This window comes from Polyodon spathula, chromosome 2 (assembly GCF_017654505.1).
Source record: "Polyodon spathula isolate WHYD16114869_AA chromosome 2, ASM1765450v1, whole genome shotgun sequence".
NCBI classification, from domain to species: Eukaryota; Metazoa; Chordata; class Actinopteri; order Acipenseriformes; family Polyodontidae; genus Polyodon; species Polyodon spathula.
In genome coordinates, this window is record NC_054535.1 from 42,672,008 (window position 1) to 42,694,159 (window position 22,152).

Below are 22,152 nucleotides of genomic sequence, written 5' to 3' on the forward strand. Positions count from 1 at the left end.
TATTTTTAATTAATTTTTTTAAAGTTACTTCCCAAGACACTAGCTATTGGCAGTAAACTACCTCAATGAAGAGAGCAAATCAGCATCTGGCTGTTATTTTCTACCTGGAAAAACAAAGTTAAAGAGTTTCTAAAGAACAATGCATGCTGAATCCACCTGTGCAGTGACTAATATAGAAACTGATGGTACAGTTCTGTATCTGTTACTGTCTCCTGGGTGAATCAAACCAAGGACTAGGAAAATCTCCCAGTGTCTACAGCAGCTTCCCAGTATTTCTTTTGAAAAGAATAATCGTTCAAAAACTGGAGTTCAGAGCTGCAGAGAACCTGTTTTTTCTGTTCTTTCCCTTTCAAGACTGAATGCAGTCTCTTGCAATGTCCAAATTCCAAACTATTCTTACTCTACATGTGATGCAGCTATCACTTAGAATTTTAGGATTGAGACATCAATACATTATCTATCTATCTATCTATCTATATATATATATATATATATATATATATATATATATATATATATATATATATATATATATATATATATATATATATATATATATATAATATATAATTTAGATATTTTTATTTAACATCATGTAATCAACTAAACTACAAAATTATATTGCAAATATCTACCGGAACCCAGAAAAGTGGTACAGTATTTTATGTTAGATTGCAAAATGTCTTATCTTTCAATTTCTGTCTTTCTATTTTTGTCTATTTTATTTTTGTATTTCTGTCTATCTTTCAATTTTTTCATTAAGTATATGGAAAACTCCACAGTGGTATTTAAGTCAATATGTTAACATAACATTATTCTTCAGCAGGTTTCATTTGACTTTATAAAGCAAAATGAGTTAATTTTACAAGGCAGGGTTCTTCAATGGCGGCCCGCCAGATCCTTCCGTATGTCCGGTCTGATGCCAACTGCATCAAAAAACTGGGCGTTTTTTCTGCAAAAGATGGGCTGTTTTTAAAATAAGTTTTGTGGTAGAAAATGTTGCTAGACAGGTTGTCTATTTTTGGGCGGTTAACAAAACGCTGCTTGTTTTTGTGTTTTGTTTTTAACATGAAATCTCTGCCATGACTGACACAACATGACTAACATAACGCATCCAATCAGAATTGGAGTAAGAACAGCACACACACACTAGAGGTCTTCACGGGTCCAAATTAATCAACCTGACCCGACCCGATATAAAATTCTTATTAGACCCAGATCCGACCCGGCCCTGAAAAAAACAGTGGAACGCTTTTCCTTTCCCCAGCTTAAATGCACTAACCAGATACAGTATTAAAGTAGTGTTTTTTTAAAAACAATTATTTTTAGTACCAAAGAGAGCCTCTTTAATAGCAACTTTATTATTGAGTAAACAAAATCAGACCCGACCCGAGTGTTGCGTGACAATTTTGCACAAGACAACCCGTTCGGTACGTGGTCAGGTCTCGGGTCCAGGTAGACCTCGAATACACACAGATATATTATGATTGCAGATTAAAAGTACTGTTATAAAGATGTTAGTGAGACCAGACAGTCAATAATAGTAAAATCACTTTAAATGTACAAGGTTTTAATTCGAAACAACTAAACAGGCTTTTAAATCATGTAAGTCTTCACTTAAATGCCGAATGAAGAATGCTAAAAATGACAGCACAAGATTTAAATAAATGACTAGTCTGTATTACTGTTAATACAATAACAAATAGCAATTGTAATAGTGTGTACTGCATTTATTCTTTAAATTATAGACTAATCATTTATTAAAATGTTGCACCCTCGTTTGCATGCAATTTCTTCACACTTTCACACACAAATCCCGTTACTGAGCTGCCTCAGATGTCTAAAAAATTCTTTAAAAATACCCATTTCATGGTATAATACCGTCATAACTCTTTCACACAGCCAAAGGGATCCCGAGAGTAACATCCAAACCTCTCAGTCAGATTGTTTTCACTGCAACGGAAACAAATCCAATAAGCTGAATAACGTGGGTAAGCTACTTTTTTTTTTTTTTTTTTTTTTTTTTTAATAAAATTTGGAATCGCCAGTTGTGTTTTTTTGGTTTTTGGTCCCATTTTCTCACCAATTTGAAATGCCTAACTTTTCCAGTGGGTCCAGTGGGGATTTTTCACATTTCCAGTGTCAGTGCATTCAATTTTTCACCTAAAAAGATGATGATATTAATAATTGGGGAGCCTGGGTCCATTGGAAAAAAAAAGAAGCACACTGTTAGTTGGATGGGAAAATGTAAATGTGCAAGTAAAGAATAATATTATGTGAAGATTGGAACTGTTTTAGGCTACCAATAATCCTTAGAATAATTAGAACTGTAAAATGCTGCCTGTCTCACTGTTGTGTAGATTGTCTGTGGAAGGTTCCCAGCCCAGAATAAAGAAAAGGAGACTCTCGCTCTTTACACTAGGAGGCCTTTCCTTGCCTGTTCTTGAGAAATAGTTTTTCAGCTGCAAGGCTATATTCGGTCCAATTCTTGAATTTCAAAAATGTGAATGCCTGTTGTGCCCACACCATGAAATCATTTGGAAAACAATCTGACTATTCATTCTCCTAACTAGCCACAAAGAAAAATGTTTAAACATTCACAATAAAATGTCTGGTATAATGTTTAAAACAATGTTAGGGTTAGACAATCATTATTTAAAACCGGAGAACAAAGCTATATCGTCCACAAAAAGAGAAGCAACTAACAAGGCCTTGAAGTGGCATATTCAATGTAAGGAAGAACATCCTTCTTGCTTTGTATCATTGGTGTATTTTTAATAATACTAATAATAATAATAATAATAATAATAATAATAATAATGCTTTGTTAGATAGCGTCTTTCATTGTAACGATCTTAAAAGCTCTTACAAAAAAAATATAGTGTCACAAATAAGAAACAAGCCAACAGAATGCATGACAAAAACACACCACAAATCAGACAAAATAGCAGGTCACAATTAAAAAATAATAATAACAAGATCTATGTAATTTAATAACGAACAGAATGCTTTATATATTATAGCCTAGTAAAATGGGTGTGCAGTAAACACTTAGTAAACACTGATATGACATTAAATAACTTTGCTATATTATATTATTATAAGCTTTCTCAATTATTTTCAGCAGATTGAGAGATCTTGCTAGGAACACAGGATCGATGAGGGAGGCAGTTTTGGAAGAAAAAAATCCAGGTCAGCTGTTATGCTAGTTTCCACTTAGTTTACTTTAGAAATGTCTTAACTGACTCAACACATTATTAATCATGTGATTACATCTTTACAAAAAAACTAAAAATAATAAAATTCGCCCAAAACCAATTTCAGTTCATGGTGCCGCTTGTCAATTTCAGTACAAAGACTCCAGTGACTGACTGCATGTGGTCTAGAGAGCAGACACACCGCAATACAAGGAAAAGTTGTGTCGGGAACATTAAAGGATGGGGAGAAATAAAATAGACTAAATGCCGTTTCACCAAAAATAGTGGGTGAACCACTTTTCCAAAAAAATAAGAACACTGCATGGATAACAAAAGACACGGTTACTTACTCAGAAATTGTGTTAAAGATAATAATAGGAGGCGCTATGTTTTTGTTTCACCTGCTTGTGTCCAATCCGCCCTCAATACCTATAAAAGCTACTTAACCAAAATATTGTCCTAAATATTATTGGTGTTCCCACTGCCTGTATGTTTTGCTTTCCTCCTTTTTGCCTCTTTTGGATTTAGTTTTGCACGCTAAATCCATCCATTTCTTTCATGCTTCTGTTGCCGTTCTCTCCCCAACCCCGAAAGGTATAGACAATGTCGACCCAAGGGACCTTTTTGACCTAAAAAAAGAAACAAGGACCAGGGGTCACAAATGGAGATTAGACAAAGGGGCATTCAGAACAGAAAATAGGAGGCACTTTTTTACACAGAGAATCGTGAGGGTCTGGAATCAACTCCCCAGTAATGTTGTTGAAGCTGACACCCTGGGATCCTTCAAGAAGCTGCTTGATGAGATTCTGGGATCAATAAGCTACTAACAACCAAACGAGCAAGATGGGCCAAATGGCTTCCTCTCGTTTATAAACTTTCTTTTCTTATGAAAGCATTTATTTGATCCGTGATCATTTGACACCTTCTTTTCTTTGCTAGTTAGGGTTCCCAACCACTTGCCAAATAGACGTTATTTGTTTTGACCAATAAGTTACATAAATTGTATTTATTTCTTCATTTGAAAAATTGACTCTCTTTGTCACACCTGCCATTGTAAGTTAAAAAAGTCGATTGTCGAGTGACAGATTTTTCACATTGCTAAAAGGGACCGCAAGGGTTTTATGAAACGCTCGCAGCAAGGACCTCAAAGTCCTCACAACGTCCTTGCAAATTGCAGATTTTTATGAAAACGGGCCCCTAGGCCACTTGCAGGTAGGCCCACAGGCACCCGGCCAGTCTACATGGGTCACTGGTTCGCTGGGCGGCACATTCTCGGGAAATCCCCCGATCACATTAATAATTCCTTAACTTCTTGCGGTCTCCAATTACTACCTCATTCTTGACCATCCATTGTACTTGGGGGGAAAAAAAATGAAAGCGTGTCACACAGACGGTAAAAATACCCAACACGACCGGTATAGTCACTTGGGATGTTGACTTTCAATTCATGCCCACTGCTCTGAGCTCACTGGGGGCCTGGCCAGCAGGGTTGCACAGAACTTAGTGTACAGCAGTGATAAATTCAGTCCTGGGGACATGCTTTTAAATGTTTATTATTTGTTATGGTTTCTTTCAGGAAGTAGGCAGGTTTTTGTAAAAGTAGTTTTCCTTCATTACAAATGCTAGTTGCTCGTACGCACAGTTAAAAGGTTGCTGCTATCTTCATAGTATTTATGTTCCCTAACGAGCGATATTTATTGCCAACGCCATAATACAGGAACAGGTGTTCACTGCACTTTATCTGATAATAACCTTTCTCCTTCCTTGTTTACAACTTACTCTACGTAAGCTATCCTCAAATCAATAAATGTTAGTGTAGTCACACACACTGTGTGCACGTTCATTCCCCGTCATGTCAGTACACTCCATAACGGTATTTTTTTTTTTTTTTTTTTTTTTAGTTTACAGTTTACTATTATTTAAACTTCTTCAAATAATTACTCCTCTAACGTAACATTTATCTTTCCTTAACGTTGCTGTTTAAATGCTTGCTGTTCAGCCTTGTCCACTGCTCACATGGAAAATGATTCAAATGTATTTATGCGCACAAAGTGGGGTGTAGTCTGCCCCTACCCCTTTCACCTCATTATGGAAAGTCTGGTGCTGCTGTTATGGCAAACTTGCCATGACCCCGCCACTGATTGATATGCTTTCATTACTTAACTTGTATGCTTGTTCTGCAGTAATTTTTCAAAAGAGGTGCAAGCAAGTGTTAGTTTTAGACAAAAAAAAAAAAATGAAATTAGTTGTCCATTTTAATGTAATAGTTTTAATAAAATTAATAGCAACAGTGATAAATATATTTGTATTATTAAATGGCAATCATAAATCGATTCATTGTACCCCTGTACGCACATCATGAGCGCCCTGTGGCCCCCCCAAGACTTGGAAATTGCCTTCCAAGATTTGGACATTGCCTTATCTGGCCCTCCAGTGAATGTAATTGAATATTTCTGCTATAGGAGTGATGCAAAACTTTTGTCAATAGCTGTACAACACGTCAATAATTATACTCTTAATTTGTTGTGTGGTATTAAATGGTTATGCAGAAAGGTACATCGAGACCTGCAGACTATTTGCAGAGGTGTCCTGTTGGCAGGCAGCTGCCATGCAATTAGTCAGCATATAGCCAGCTGAATACAAATACCACATGACACTATGAGGAGATTCCATGTAGCAGAGTGTAATATTTCACACAAGAAAAAGCTTGGGTCACATAAAAGCTGTGACCAGAAGAGAGTTTATTCAGAGGGTTTTTTTTTTTTTTAATGTTTTTTTTTTTATTGTTGTTCATCTTCAACCCTATCCGAATCATTTGGCAGCCAGCCTCTGAGAACACTTCCTGGCTCAGAGTACTCCAGGTCACAGCAGCCCTGACTTACAAAAGTCATTGCACCGTATCAGTGCCCAAAACAGAGGCAATAGCAGGAGTCTGTAAATAGTTTATGGAGACCTCTGTTCAGGCTGTCACCATGCAGAAAGGAAAAAGGTTAAATTTGGAGTATAAAATTATAAACTGTGTTGTTTTAAAAAGCAAAATAACAGAAAGGAGTCAGTTAACTAAAAGCAGTACATGTATTGCCTACTTTTTTTTCTAATTTTCTAATTCTAAAAACACTTTTGCAGTGCTAAAAATGTTGCTCAGTGTACAATATCTAGTGAACTTAAAGCCCTAAATTACAGAACACAGTGTAGCTAACTGGTGGCATGGTATTTATCCTTGCAATATCTTTTCCAGCATAATTCAAATTGGATATTTTTTTACACATGCACAGGGTAATTTGTTAAGTAGGGTGTGCCACCAAATACATTCCATACATATCATTATTCCTAGGAGCGTGGAATAAACGGGATATCCTTTTGCCAGAGATATGTACAGGGCAGGAGACAGCAACAGTGATTATGTTCTTGGGCCTCTGCCCACAAGTCACTGTGAAAATCTGGCAGGACGTCAAGTGGAAACAAGACACTATCTCAGATTACCAAAAAAAGGATAACTGAACTTATAACCTGTTCTTTTAGACAGCACTCTATAAAAACGGTGAGAACATTTAGAAGCAGCTCCTTTCACTTAGCTGTAGGAGTCCTACTATACACTGATGGATTATCAGATTTGTTTCAAACATTTATAGCAAAAACAGCTGCTTCAAAAAAGGGACAGGAACAAGTGTGGGTAAACACATTAGTCAGTGCAGAAAAAAAAGAGACTAAAAATCGATGGAAAACTACTGATCATCAGCCTGAAACGCTACTCAAGCCAGGTTTCTGGCAGTGTAATCGAGCATTCGTACGTGTTCTGTTGTCCAGGAGGCTCCTGAGGTACACCGTGCTGGAACACCTGCTCTATGGGGAGGTGGATATTTGGAATGAAAACCACCTCAGTCCACTGCAGGCAGCACGAATGGTAAATAAAGAGATAGTTTTACCTGTCAGGCGCTTTCCATACCAAATGTCTGCATACTGTATTTACTGGTTTAAAATACCTTGACACGTACATTAGTGTTTTTTAAAATTTAGTGTGTCCAATTATAAATCCCCCCCCCCCCCCGATTTTCTCCCAATTTGGAATGCCCAATTGCTTTTCCCCTCACCGTAGCAATTCCCAACATGGCTCAGGAGACTCAAAAGTTCAGTGGACGTCCTCTGATCCTACGACCAAGCCAGCTTCCTTTTTCATCCAGGAACTCGAGTGCAGGTGTCTGCTCTGAGCTCACTGGGGGCCTGGCCAGCAGGGTTTGCTGTAGAGCAATAAGGAGAAACAGTCCCTGCCAGTTTTACCTCCCTAGCAAAGACCGGCCTACTCCACACAGTCAGGACAAGAACCTTCGCTGTAAGACCCACCATGCACACCACGTGGCTGCGCTTCTACCTGGCAAGCTACTCAAGAAATCCAATTTCTTCATAAATATTTAGTATTTTTTTATGTAAAGATTTATTATTTGCTTTACAAAAGCCAAGGAATAAATAGTATGTGCAATAAATTAATTATCCAATTAAAAGTTGTTTTACATCTGCCATTCCCCTCCAATTCGTGGCGGTAAATGGGCACTGGGTAAAGTCTAGTAAAAGATGGATAGATCCGGACCCTCCAAGACGAGCATAAACCAGTGGTTGCAAAGCCTTAGAAATCGCTTTAATTCTGGTAACCCCACTGTAACTAATATATAATTTTAAATGTATTACTACATTAATACCAAATCATGTTTTTAATTTACAATGAAGGGAAAACATAATACATGGTTTCATTATTAGAATTTTGGTGACGCAGTATATGTTCCCTTCATTGTAAATAAAAAGGTGATTTGGTATAATTAAAACACTATCGATAATAAATGAATAATGGTTGTAGCAGCAGTTTAAATATTCTGCAAATATTCTGTCTAATAGTTAAAAAGCACAGTGCTTATGGGGCTGCAGGGCTTGTTTTCAAAAGGTAATGGCACAGACATTTCTCAGGTACAGTACGCCAACACCATTTAAAATGGGAAGTTAAACAATAGGATTACATAGAATTCACATCTGCATTGTTCACAGTGCAACCTACATTATGTCATCTTATGGCTGCGAGAGCTGCAAATTTACAACCACACCCAACTCATCTGAAATACTGAACAATGCTGGGATAGGCCAAGGTGTCGGTTTGCAGCACCATGCTAATCATACATTTTACAATAACTCAGTTTTTCCAAAATTCTATTACCTGTGCAAAGCAATCACGTCTGTATGGTACCAAAATAAACCACTGTACATAACAAGGCTGACATTCTCTCTCAAGGTTCTAGAGACCTTGAGAAACAAATCAAGATAGGACTCTCATGTTTATATGTAAGCAGAAACCTTTGCTAGAATCACAACCTTGCAACTCAGAGTTTATTGCATGTCCTTTATGGATTTCTGTGCTCTGAGCCAAAAGCATGTACTCAACCATGGCAAGATATTTGCATTACATAAGCTGCCATGGCAACTGAATGATACAATGAGTCATTAATATGTCACTGCTTTCTGAAATATTTACAGGTAATGTGACACAGGGCAAGAAGACCCTGTTTATTTATAGTGTAGCCCTGCAATTGCTTTGCAACAGAACAAAGGCAACATGGAAAAATGGCTGAGACTGAAGGACTCAACCAAAGTTGTCAGCCATAGATAAAATGATACAACAGAGTGCATATTTTTGGTTCACTTTATACATTCTCATGTCCAAAATGAATCCAAATTTCTTGAAAGAAAATCCTTCAATAAAAAGACTGCGCCCCCCCCCCCCCCCCCCCAAAAAAAAAAAAAACCAAAAAACACTACAAAAACAAAAAGTGCCGTGAGGACGACTCGCACTACTCCGCTAACAACTGAGGGTCTCATTACACACCTGTCTGCTATACAGGGTGATATCTACCATCCCGAAACTAACTCCCTGTCACTTCAGAACAGAACGCAGCTGGGTGTCAGGTGCTTGAAAATAAGTCAAACCGGATTGTACAGTTTTCTTTTTTGTTTACTGCATTCCTGAGGGAGGATTAATTTTGTTAACAGGTCAGGCTGTATTACTGGAGGGTACTTTGTTATTTTAAAATCAATACCAGTAATAAATCAATAATACATGACTAACAAAGGTCTTAAGGATCCATTGTCATAGGTTTAAACTTTAGTGTACATTCATTGGTTTTTCATTTGCTTGTTCAACTACAAAAGGCACAAGTAATATGTTATGAATACATGTCCATGGCCATCGTTTACCGAGAAGAAACAGCAATGGCAAACAATGAAAGAAAAAAGTAAAAAAAAAAAAAAAAAAAATATTTATTTATTTAATTAACAAAAACTAAAATTCAATTTTTTTCCTTAAATAAATGTTCAATCTTCCCTGTTTACAGCACCTTTTAAATACACCTTTCTCCTAAACCAAACACTTTCAGTTGTGCCTGAAATTGACTGAAGTAACTTAAAAAAATGATGGTGATTAAGTAGATTCAAGAAAATGCACAGAGTCCTTTTCTTCAATCAGTTGTTAGGTTTACAGGTACAGGACAAACAGAATACTCATCATTACAATGTTTGCATGATATTAAATACCCTTCTGTATAGATGGTCCACCTCCCGTTTCTCTGACACTTAACCAATAGCAAAGTTACTTTAATTTATTGTGTGTGTGTGTGTGTGTGTGTGTGTGTGTGTGTGTGTGTGTGTGTGTGTGTGTGTGTGTCTGTGTGTGTAGTCTAGTGTGACGACCTCTGAACTCAGTGCATTCTTCTGACGCCTAGTGCCCAAAAGGTCCATACATCTGCTTTTTGTCATCTCGAGACCCTTTTGATCCCAGTGGCATTATCTCTTTGAATCTCTCTGAGAACCTCTGGGTCCAACGCCAGTCCCTGGGAGCCTTTTAGCCCCTTTATGCTTTGCATTCCAAAGTCTTAGAGCCTGGCCCCTTCTGATCCACAGCATTGTTATCTTGTTAGCTTGCAGTCAATGCTGGGCGAGAAACTTGTAGACGCAATGTCTCTATCAATTGTTAGCAGTACATGCAATTTGAACCAAACAGTCTGCTATCTGCAATATTAGTCTCTTTTCAGAAAAGAACACCAGTATAGCTCTCCCAGTCCACATGCGTAGCAAACTGCTAATCGATTCTCGATCCATGTTTTCCAACATTGACTGATTGGCTAACATGAGAATGCAGCAAATGGCTTTTTCACAAATGGTTGGTCAGTCAATTAATTAATTATTCCCCTAGGTAGGCACCACAACTTAAAAAAACAACTTTACGCTCACTTTTTGGTTTTTAAAATCCAACTAAGTAAGGTTTTGGTAGTTTCAAATGTGTCACCATAACAACGAAGTCCCAAGTCCCATATGCAAGTTCATAACCCCTCAGCTCCAAGCTAGTGCCACTAGAAGCCCACATTGTTGCTTTTTCCTCTAGTTCACTCCTCAGAGAATGCACAATTGAAGAAATATGCAGTTTGGATAGAGCTATGTGGTACTTTAACTTCACCAAAGTGGCCATAAGCAATGCTCGAATGCATGACAAACGCAACTTCAACAATCTGCCAAAAATCCCAAATCCCCAGATTCCAACATATTTCGCTTGATGCTTGTAGATCTCATTAACATCAATCCAAACATATTTTTTGGGTCCCTTTTTCACTTTAGGTTGACCTTTGCAAGGTCACAGGTTGAAGGGGAAATTTTTAAAAAAATAACGGCTATCGTTTCTGAACTCAGCGTGTCTGAAAACCCCCAGTTGAATTTTTCTAGGAAAATCTGAGACAGACGGGCAACAGCACTGGTTGAGCTGTCATGGAATTACCTATTATTGTAACGTCTTGCTGTAAAGTAAAGACACACACATAGACCACGCCCCCCTGCTGCTATGCTCTCTCTGCCTGCGTTCTGAGCAAGATAATGGTTTGTATTACTTTTTGAAAACGAACAAATATCCAAATAAATATTTAAAAATTATGAGCGAATATCCAAACATGTTCGTCCTAGAATTAATTATTACAGTGTTACTGGTGTCTAAAATACAAAAATGAAACCTGTCTAAATGTTAATCCATCCCAGGTGGCACTGCTGCATGTGACACCAGGTAGACCGTATCCTAGCAACCTGAGCAGTTACAGTATGTAATTTAGCTTGGGGGGTGGGGGAGACTCTCAAATAAGAATTATAGGTGCATCTACTGACTTTGTAGTGCACCTATTGAACGGAAAAAATTATAATTCCCTGACTGCAAGCAAAAATGTAAACGTACCACCAAGCTTCGGGATAAATTTGAGCTGCCCAATTTCAAATGCAATTCAAAATGCTGAAAAAAAGTACAGAAAAGTTATTTCAAGTGATCAGGGAAGATAGAAAACAGCCCAGAAAGGTCAAACAAATCCTACAGGTAACTTTTATGAATGTGACACTGACTTTTTAAATTATACACATTAGCAAAATTTAAAAAGGTAGGTGGACAACTTAATGGAGTGAGGCAATAGCTACACTACATAGTTACAACTGTACCTCTTCTTTTATGACATGTAGATTATTGTGTATAAGTGCATGATGTCATGGGAAGCTAAGAGTGGAGATAACAGACTCCTTTGTTACTGTAACATTTCAAATTCAGGATTAACCAAATGCCGAATGGCACAACCTCCTGGCACAGAGAGATAAGGTTAAGTACTGTGATCTGTTTCCACGAGACAATGCCTGATGGAAAGTCATACAACGTGAAAAGGTACGACATACAAATTGTCTTTTGTAAAGAGTTTAGTGATAGGGATTTACAATTTTATCACATGCTGAAACAGAACATAATTTACACTTGAATAAATGCCAATTGCTACTCAAATACAATGGTAGGTCTGCCACCCTAAAGAGGAAGTTTGAAGATATGTTGCTCAAATCATTTTATTTTTAAAAAGGAATACCCTGTATACAAATGTTAAAATGTAGTATTTTGCTTTTTGTTTAATGGGTTATTCACAACTATCTCAATGAAAGTTCCCCTACTGTGTTTTGCCAATTTGCACACCGTGGGGTGCCATTTGTGCAAGCTCACCTGTTGCACAAAATAAAGCTTCTCCTGCTACTAAGTACATTTGTGGGCTGCAGTACTGTGTCATAATGAAGTGGGTTCAAGGATTCAGAGCTTTATTTATACAACATGTGCACTGATTATATCTCTCACTACAGCAGAAACAAACAAATGCAACACAAATGGGAGCACTTTCTTTCACAACACAGGGAATGGATTTAAGCTTTGAGAATAGAATAAAAACAAAATACAAAAAGGCAGTAGACAAACCAAATACACCACATTTCACAGCTCCATCACACAAAACACCCTATTAGCACAACAGCTATCTAATGCAAAAAGATAAGCATGCTATCATCTGTGTTTGACAGCCCATTCAATATACTGACTGCCTCTGCAAGCATATATTACACTATATATTGCATAACAAATGCAATGACAATCCTTCCAACTATAAAGTCTGTTTCAATGTCTTCAAAATGTATTATGTATAATTAATGTACATCTAATTGGCAAAGCTAAGAAAAAAAACTAAATTGTGCTCTTTGCTATTTATTAGCTTCATAATAAATCCAACATGTACTTAACAAAAAACTGGCACAGAAAGAAGCAGATACTGTGATTAAATCAACAGTATGCTTCTCCTATGATCTATTACTTGCTCTTGCTATTTTACCAAAGCATAGCTACAATTTTCTAAAGATGCCCCATTTCCACACTGGAGAGAGGGAGAGGCACACAAAGGCAAACCTCCTCTCTCAAGTTTGCATACAGAAGGGTGAAAGGTCTGTATGTGTTATTCTGGGAGGCTCTTAGAAACCAAATCATTCATTTCAATGAGCTTTTTCCTGGAGGATTTGCGTAATAAATATGTCTGTGCATGACACTAGGTCCCAGGGGAAAGAACAAGATTCTAATTCCCCAATTCAATATCAATATAGGAGATCCCACCCATGTTTTCAAAAGATACCACCCAATACATTTTGACATGTATTCGGATACAAAAATCAGATGTTTGTATTCACTACAAATGACAAAACACCCTGCACTTATTTACCGTCTCACCAGAATTAATTAATTTCTATATTAATTACTATAATAAAATATAATTAAAAAAATTATTATTTTTTTAAATCATGGGCTCAACACAGCAGCTCTTGGGCCTCTATTTAAAAAAGTTTTAGACAACAAAAAGTAAACAAAACCACAGATTATGGGTGCACACACATAGTGATCTCTACAGAACCTTGTCTGGGACAAAAGCACGCTGTGCTGCTTTAGAGAGAGCCAGAATCTCATGGGACAGAAAAAAAGGCAAGCACGTCACCATGAAATGCCTTGCTTATACAGTACCCAACTTCCTGAAAATGTTGTGCAGTGTTTTTTGTATATTATTTATTTTTTGTTGCGACTTAGTTATGTGGAATGTAATTCCGCCTTCACTTTACTACGTCATTTCCACGTTTGTTTTATTTGAAGTGTTTAAAGTTCAATTTCAGTCTTCGTTCGTTTGTTCAGCTACAAAAAGGCACAAGTAAACCTCATGTTATTACTTTATGAAAATGTGTCGATGACCACTGTTTACTGTGAAGAAACAGTAATGGCAAGGAATGAAAAAATAAATAAATAAATAAAATGTGGTGTCAACTTTATGTACTATTAATTTCGGGAATAACCAAAACAACGTTTAACTTGAACTGCTATTTGGCATCCTTTGCTTTTTAGTTAATTCACTGGGGTAAAGCAAGGCCTACACAACGTATTCTTTACTCCTGGGATATTTTTCTATTTTAACGTCTTGCTGTAAAATAAAGGCACACACACACACAGGGCCACGCCCCCCTGCCTCTGCTGTCTCTGCCTGCATTAGGGCAATATTAGGGCTTTTATTAGTTTTTGGAAAAACAAACAAATATCCGAATGAATATTTAAATTATAAGCAAATATCTGAACATGAAAATCCAGTGTTCGTCCCAGCACTACAGCAAATACAAAATAATCTGCCATATGCAACATATTCTCCATCTCAGAATATAAAGCAGCTTTTGGTTATGCTACTTAATTACACAGAGCTTCCACTGGGACATATTTCAGATAGGCTTACTGAGGTTCTAATAAAAAACTAAATATGTTCTAATAAAAAAAGAAAAAATTAGGAGGAGAAACAGATTTTAGTTCATAAGCAAATGACTACAGTAATGTCCCCAACCTTTTCAACTCTGAAATATTAATGTGTCAATAGAGGGATAGTTCTGGATATCGGATTGCTTGGTCCAAGCTGACAAACACATACATGCCTATTCCCTCACTGTCTGCACAAGCCATCTGTCCCAGAAATGTTTCTTAATACCACAGTCTAAGCCAAGCTAAGTATTTTCTAACCCCTATCTAACAAGGATCAGAAATTTCAGGATCATGAGTGTAACATCCCCTACAGTGCAGCATCCACAAGCCTCACTATATTAATATTTCACAGAACTGCATGAAATGCAACGGTTATATGTGACTCATTGAAACCCTGTAAGAAATGATAATCTTCAGCTCTATAAACTTTGTTTTACCGTATAGCAAGAGTAAACCTAATTTCTAACCAAGGCCCCCCAATAATGAGATGCAAAGTATCTGAATCACAGCATAAAACTAATCATAAAACCTAAATAATAAAAACTACACTCATTTAGTGTCAAATCACCCAAACAGTTCCATAAAAACAAAAATGCCTACTATTTTTTTTTTACTGTACTTGTCATTTGAACTTAACTGTAAACCTGCCGAATACCATCCCCCATTGAACGATACCAGCTATTGATTTTAAAAAAGCAATTTAAGCTCAACAGCACTCTTTTTTAAGCAGTTAAAAAATATTGAATATGTATAGGCAAACACTTTTTTTTAAACAAAGTAACAAAAAAATATACAGTATATATTCTGATGTTTACCAAACTGCAGCTTTAGTTTAAGTCAGCCTTCATTTGTACAAAACTTGCATGTAAACACACACATCTCTTACCATGTTAAATGTATGGTCGACTCGTCATTTTGCACTTTGTTATGCGTTGGGAGCGGGAGTGTTGATGACATTGGTATGAACTTTCAGTTGAACTAGGAAAGCGAGTCAAAGGTTAACTACATAACTTTGTTGTTTTAATTGGCCTTGATTATTTTGCTGGCGCTACAATGAGGGAAACTACAATGCTTATATTTACATTTGCTTGGCTTGGGAAGTTGGCAGGTGGCGGTGAGCGGGGTGGCGATATAGCGGGTATACATAGCACTGTTTTATATTGGTGACATTTGTTCAGAGAGAGCAGCTGGCGTTATGCGAGGGTGGCGTTATAAAGGGGGGCGGTATGACGAGAGACAACTGTACTTGGCTTTTGGTCATTATATTTACAAGAGAACTGCTCTAGTTTTAACACATGTGTAGAGTTCATCATTCCAAGGCAAGTGACAATATAAAATTCCCTAATTTAAGTTTATTACATTGTAAAAAAAAAAAAAAAAAAAGATTGTGTAATTTTTGTTATACATAATACATGTAACAGAAAAGACCCAAAGAGCTGATCATTTCAAAATAATAATTTCTATAGGTAGAATCTACTTTTAAAAACATACAGGGATCTATTTCCTTAATAGTGAATAGGATTTGTGATTAGCAGGGCCAGTTCACTAGTTGCTTCATCCCTACAAATTAGTATTAAACATTTTCACCTTACAGAATATTAAGATTATGCAATACTCATCTATCCAAAGAGTCTGCATAGCTGCACGTGTGATGCTCAATCTGTTTAAATCTAGACTGAGGCAAGGTGTGGGGTAAAACAAGAAGACACTCCAAGAGTAATTAAACCATAATCTAAAGAGAATTTAGAACAAGAGAAAACATTGGGTCTCATAACTCCCTTGGGTATGTGGATGACTGATCTTGTGCTTACTACCAGCCAAGGGCAGATTCTACAGTATGTATTTTTTTTAACACACATTTTTCTACCCAAGTATAATGCCCAATTCAAATGTAGACTCATCGCTGCATTGCAGTGAGGTGGTGGTGGGGGTGGGGTTCCTGCAAATTTACCCCCCGAAATTTAACCAAATTTAACCAACAGGGACACTTTTGGCCAATCCCCCCAGCTTGAAAGATCTCAATCAAAGCATCAAGACTGAACACAAACTGTAAATATAGCCAGCAATAGACACAGCTGAGAGGAGTTCCAGCTCACTCAACAGGAAACAGCATAGTACTGTAAAATATAAAAAAAAAAAAAAAATCATCTTTTTTGACTTCATAAAATAATATAATATGCTAAATAATGTAAAGAAGCACCCACAGCTTGGGTGTCTGATATTACAGCCATGACATTATACAGTGAGAATTCTTTCCTGGTTTAACAGCATGGCTAGTAATCATCTGAAAGCAGTGGGAGATTACATTAACAATCAGTTACCTATGCTTATTGACACCAAGTACAGCTAACACAGGTCATGTAATGTGGACAGGCTTCAACGGTCAACAGAATCAAGCCATAGGCGCCAGAGACGGGTGGGGCCAACGGGCCACTGCCTACGCACTGCCCATCCACTTTTGCCTTGCAGGAACTGAGATTCACTACAATATTGTATTGTAGTGATTTTGGTGAACGCTGGCATCACACAGGCGGAGGGCGGGCGCAAACGCGAGACCTCTCGCACTAAAGCATAGCGGCGATACCGCTGCACCAAAGAGCCGGCTCCTTTGCAAGGTGTGTGAACTTTGTGTGTGACTCTGTCACCCACCAGCCCTGCTGCTGCCTTCCCCTGTGCACGCTACACTATGTTATCGGTCAGGGAGGGGTCTTCTACAGTGCTCGGTTACGTGTTGATTCTGTTATTTGCTTCAGCTTTTAAGCACTTTATATTCAGTTACAGGAAAATAACTCTTTAACAGACATTTTGCAAAAAAGTGGTTGCTATTTTAAAATACTTTTCTTTCAGTTATGAGAGGTACAAAATGTATAATGTATTTAATTACATTTTAAGTTCAGTCAGTGTGTATTTTTTTCGAGGTTTATGCTCAGGCTTCACAAAGAAGATAGCTTGTGCATATAGAACAGTGGTCTGTGTTTCTCTGTTGACACGGTTTTTATCAACAGCTTTTTCTAGAGATCCAATCCTACATAAGTACTCGGGCTACTAAAACTCTCTGGTGTCCATCTGAAAATGAGGCTTTCAGCTGCTCAGAACGGCCCATCTGCCACGTATATTGCACTGAACAGGCAAATCCCTTAGCTCCTGGTGCACAAAAGCACATCTATATGAGTAGTACTTTCTGTTCTATTCTTGTCCTTATACAGTACTCAATCACAATATAAATACAAAATACGAAAAAAACAAACACCACAATTCCGAACAAGCACGTTTCCATGTATTATTTGTGCAGCCATGCCTGTCTGCAATAGAGACTGTTGCCCTTTCCAAACAGACTCAGAAAGGTGATCCTGCAGTGCATAAACAAATCACCTGGCTACTGCTTGGACAGTAACTAGAGCACACTGCACTCCTCTTTAGCTCTAGTTGCAGTGTTCATATGAACCAAACACCAGCCATGCTAGAATAAGAAGGTGGCAGGTGGGGGCGGGGGCTTGTCCCAGAATTCATGTTAAAACTAGACCGACAGGTGAACAAAAGCAAAGCATCACAGGTGGAATTGTGCAAGGGAAATGGCACCTCTGATAAACAAACGCCAACAAATAGCATTATTGTAGGACACTCTAAATATAATGCAAGTAAAGAGAGTAATGTGCTTGGTGTTAAAACTATAAGCAGCAAATGAAACACCACTGTGACTCTCCATCAGTGCTTCTGAAATTTAAACAGATAGCACATAGCAAATAAGGGGGTACAAATTGTATATAGCAGCTGAGACAGGGCAAGGTTAAAGCCAGTCAATTAGATGTCAAGGCTGCAAATGTTATACCAGCTGTACTAAGAGAGTATGTGCAACAGCTGCTTCATATCAGAGATAGAGAAGCAGTGCAGCACACCACAACAGGAGCAACAGCAATGCAAATTCACTGAACGTTTTTCCTACAAGCAGTCAGAAGTGACACTTGACTGAAGGGGGAAGAGGTCAACCTACAGGAGACATATCTGACAGACATCAATGGGCATGTACAATAAATCTAAACTGTGGAAGTGAGCATATTTGTGTTTACATTTATGAATCTGCAATGCAAGACATCATCCTATATTTGGAAACTTAGTTTAATGATAATATCGCAGATTTACACAATTTTCAAAGTGCTACTGTTGAACATAAAAAAAAAAAAACCCTTTGCTGTTACTTTTTATAGCGCACACCAAGGTTTCACAGATCCCAGATTACCACTAATCTTGGACGATCTAATGTTACCTCAAATAAGAGAGTCCAAGATTAGTGTTAATCAGGGTCTACAAAACCACCCCTTAAGGTGCTGGTGTTTACAACTCTATACTGCCAGAAGTGACATTCATCAGGGAACAGGCACTCCTGCAGTTTCAGGATCTGCTTCTCATTTTTAAAAGGTCAGTAAATTGAAGTTTGACCTTTTACATATCAATCTTTTGACTGTGGGAAACATCTTATATAAATCTAATTGCTCCCTTACAAAACAATCCTACATTTACTTTAAATAGCAAGTGAGGAAATGAACGACTTTGTGTTCCATTACAAAGGGTTCTCTGTTAGATTACCACAGCCATTAATCAGATCTTTTTAGAAAGGGACAAACGTGGGTTCAATTCCTCATCTGTACCCTTTAAACCAGGATTTAACCAATTGGCAAGCCACACAAATACTGTAACTCCCCCCCTCCCTTCACAAAGTCAGGATTATAAAAGGTAGAAACATACAGAAGCAGATCATGTATACATGACGTCAAAAGCACACTACAGACTGGCAACTACACACATAATGTTTCTATACTATTGTCACAAAGACATTGGATATGACCAGGACCCCCAACAACCGCCAAGCCTCAAGATTACTGAGTTAACCCAATAAAGCCTTTCATTTCGGGCAGAATCAACCAAGGTTTTCAGGAACATTTATTGTAATGTGTCAACTAATACTAGAAAGTAAAATAAAGTAAAATAAAACAATGAAACATTGAATTACAGGCAGTTTGCTTATGGGCGTCGTCAGGTTGAAAGTTGGCATGGCAGTAAAGTCTGAAACCTTGTTAGTGGCACGAGAAAATGTTGTGTCTAATCAAGCCTGTAATAAAACCTGGATTGCGTGAAACTGTAGATTTTATGTTTCAGTATTTAAAGTAGATTGCTACTCTAATGTAATTAATATGCTGCTTATAACTTACATTGCCCTCTCTGTGAAATAGGCTGTATATGTAGATATTTTTTAAAAATACATCTAAGGTTATGCACATCAAACAGTGCATTTATTTTATAAGTTTAACAAGTGTTTTGTGTGAGCAACTTGTGTTTTTTGTCTTTTAAACTGTTCGTGTTCCCATTATTGGATTTTTTGCCACAGATATGTGCGTGATTCATCAAGCTCCACTGCTAGCAATATTCTATTCAGATTTGGGGCTGCCTGTCAATCTTTTTAACTGCCTTATTAATGATGCTATTCTTTAAAAAGTACAAGGTGTATTTAACAAATTGTTTTAAGAGTTCGACTGCCATTACACAAATCTGCTCATCCCGGCTCCACGCAAGCACTTAATCTACGGTTTACAGTCTCTCTCTTACACACACACACACACACAGTTTGCCCTTTCCCAAGGGATTAGGGCAAACATACAGTCTTTCGTTCTGTAACGTAAATGTAAACTTGAACATTCTGCTTGATTTTTTTATTTAAGAAATGATCAGATTAAAAAGGTTACAAATACGGATAAAGTTACATTACAACCAGATAAAGTGTTAAACTATGGCTAAAACAGGATGTTCAGAAAAAAAAAAAGAGTTCCACACTGTTACCTTTACTCACCATTCAGCTGCTTCTAATTTTGAGCAGGTTTCCTTGTAGATTTTCAATCAACAATTTAAACAAATATCTCCTGGGTTGCAATTTGCATTTGCCTGGGTTCACTTCAGGTAAAGGCGGTTGTTGTACAGTCCCTGTTTGTGTTTTTAATATATCCTTCAGACAGCGAGAACACACAGGAGTATTTCCTTTTAGAAAATGCTGTAAATCCTCAGATCTTGTGAACTCGTGTTTGTAATTTTTTTTTTATTCGTGTAACGGTATTCGATATTAAGAATTTAAAATATGTTGTTGATTCCAGAAAATGAGAACCACTGTGTGACCTACGTTACAATTATTTAGGTGAGTTTCGCAAGTGCCGCCTTTCGCTCCTCCCTCCGTTGGTTTCAGCTGTCTCGTACCGGGAAATTGGGATTAGCAGTTTAAAACTTCAAAACTAATATACTTAACGGCTTTTAAAGATGACATAGCTTGCTAGTATTATGTGTCACTTGAAAATAAAAACTCACACGAGGTGTTTTAGTTTCACTTGCAGCGTTTTGTAACCCAACACCAGCTAGAAAAAAAAAAAAACGGACGTAACGAAGTTTCTGTAACAGGTGGAAAAAGTATCCGCCTCTCTTTCTGAAAAGCTAATTATAATTGCGTTTAATGATTGTTCACATTACCTTTGTAGACAACTGTAGCTATGACATTTTCTGATATTTTCTCAAAAGCTTAGGTCAGTTCCTGACCTGTGTGGGCTGTTACAGTGCATTTTTTCTCCATGAATTGCACATTCCACCACCATTAAAAGTGAAATAGATAAACGAAGTACTACTGCTGACATTGTGTGAATTAAAGCTCTTTGTAGAAATTAAACAGTGTAGTGTTGGGGAATCATGAAAGTAACATTCAGTAAAACTTAAATACTCACTAGTTTCGGACTAGTATACTTTCCCCTTCAAATGGACATTTAAAACCACCGTAATGGGTACTTGATGAAACCAGATAAATCTGATCTGTACAGCTAGCTATACATACACACTCAATGGCTAGTGTTAATCAAAATGTTGACTGCAGATATTATTTTTTAATAAACAAACAAAAAAAAACAATCAAGTTATTTTTCTGTATTTGGTTATCAGCTGCTATAAACATAGTTGGAATCAGTTCCCATAATGGTTGTCTATTAAAGAATGCTGCAGCATTCCACCAAGTGATTTTGAATACCCTCTAGTGCTAAATGCACTGTGCCATGGTGGAAGGGTATTAGTGTTCAACAGGTTTCACATAAGCTCGCTTACAGTGTGTGTTTTGTCCCTCCTCTTTCAAGTCAGTACTCAGCTGATAAGAGGCCTCTGATAAAACCCTAATGAGGTACCATAGGGACATTCAACAATAGCAATCAAAAGCAGTGGGCAGCAAAAAAATGGAAGAGTGGTTCATATAGGGAAAAGCAGTTTTGTGAAGACTCTGAAGAAGTTGACATTTCAAGACAACCCTACAGTTACTGTACTATAGTAATAGTGCGGCTGTATCTATTTTGGTGTGATTTTTAGTTGTTCCCTTATCATTCATGCTGTAAAACTTTTCATTTGTAAAATACTTGTCGTTGTAAAACAGTTACAGAAAGCTGTGTTTGCACTCCTTATCTTGCATTTCTTAGGTCATTTCAACTAGAGAGTAAAATTAGTGAAATGTTCACCCAGATCCAAATGGTCCAGGTTCATCCACTTTTCCAGAATTATCTACACATAAAACAAATCATAACCTTAAATCACATTTAAGGCAATTTATATAGTATTCTCTGTTGAATAGATTTAAGTGTGGATGTTTCCTGAGCACGTGTTATCAGACAAATCAACAAAAAGCAAATTATCCCTACACTTTCTTTCCTGTCATAAACCAATTAGCTATTTCCTTTAGTGACACCATAGTACAGGCTATTTTACCTTAATGACTGACATTCTTTGTAGCCAGCGACATGCTTT

At 37.2% G+C, this 22,152-nt stretch overlaps 1 protein-coding gene across 4 annotated transcripts in view; it reads right to left on the reverse strand.

Moving 5' to 3' along the window:
• The window catches only part of LOC121296738 (protein FAM160A1-like), a 53,569-nt gene extending 32,864 nt beyond the window's left edge, over positions 1 to 20,705 (reverse strand). For 3 of the 4 annotated variants that reach the window (XM_041222541.1, XM_041222533.1, XM_041222535.1), the window contains exons 1-2: positions 20,183 to 20,705; positions 3,548 to 3,826 (exon numbers count right to left, since the gene is read on the reverse strand). The gene's annotated coding sequence lies outside the window, so the exon portion shown is untranslated. The remainder of the gene's footprint in view (positions 1 to 3,547; positions 3,827 to 20,182) is intronic. The other variant, XM_041222534.1, reaches the window with a different exon arrangement.
• Positions 20,706 to 22,152: the final 1,447 nt, after the last annotated feature.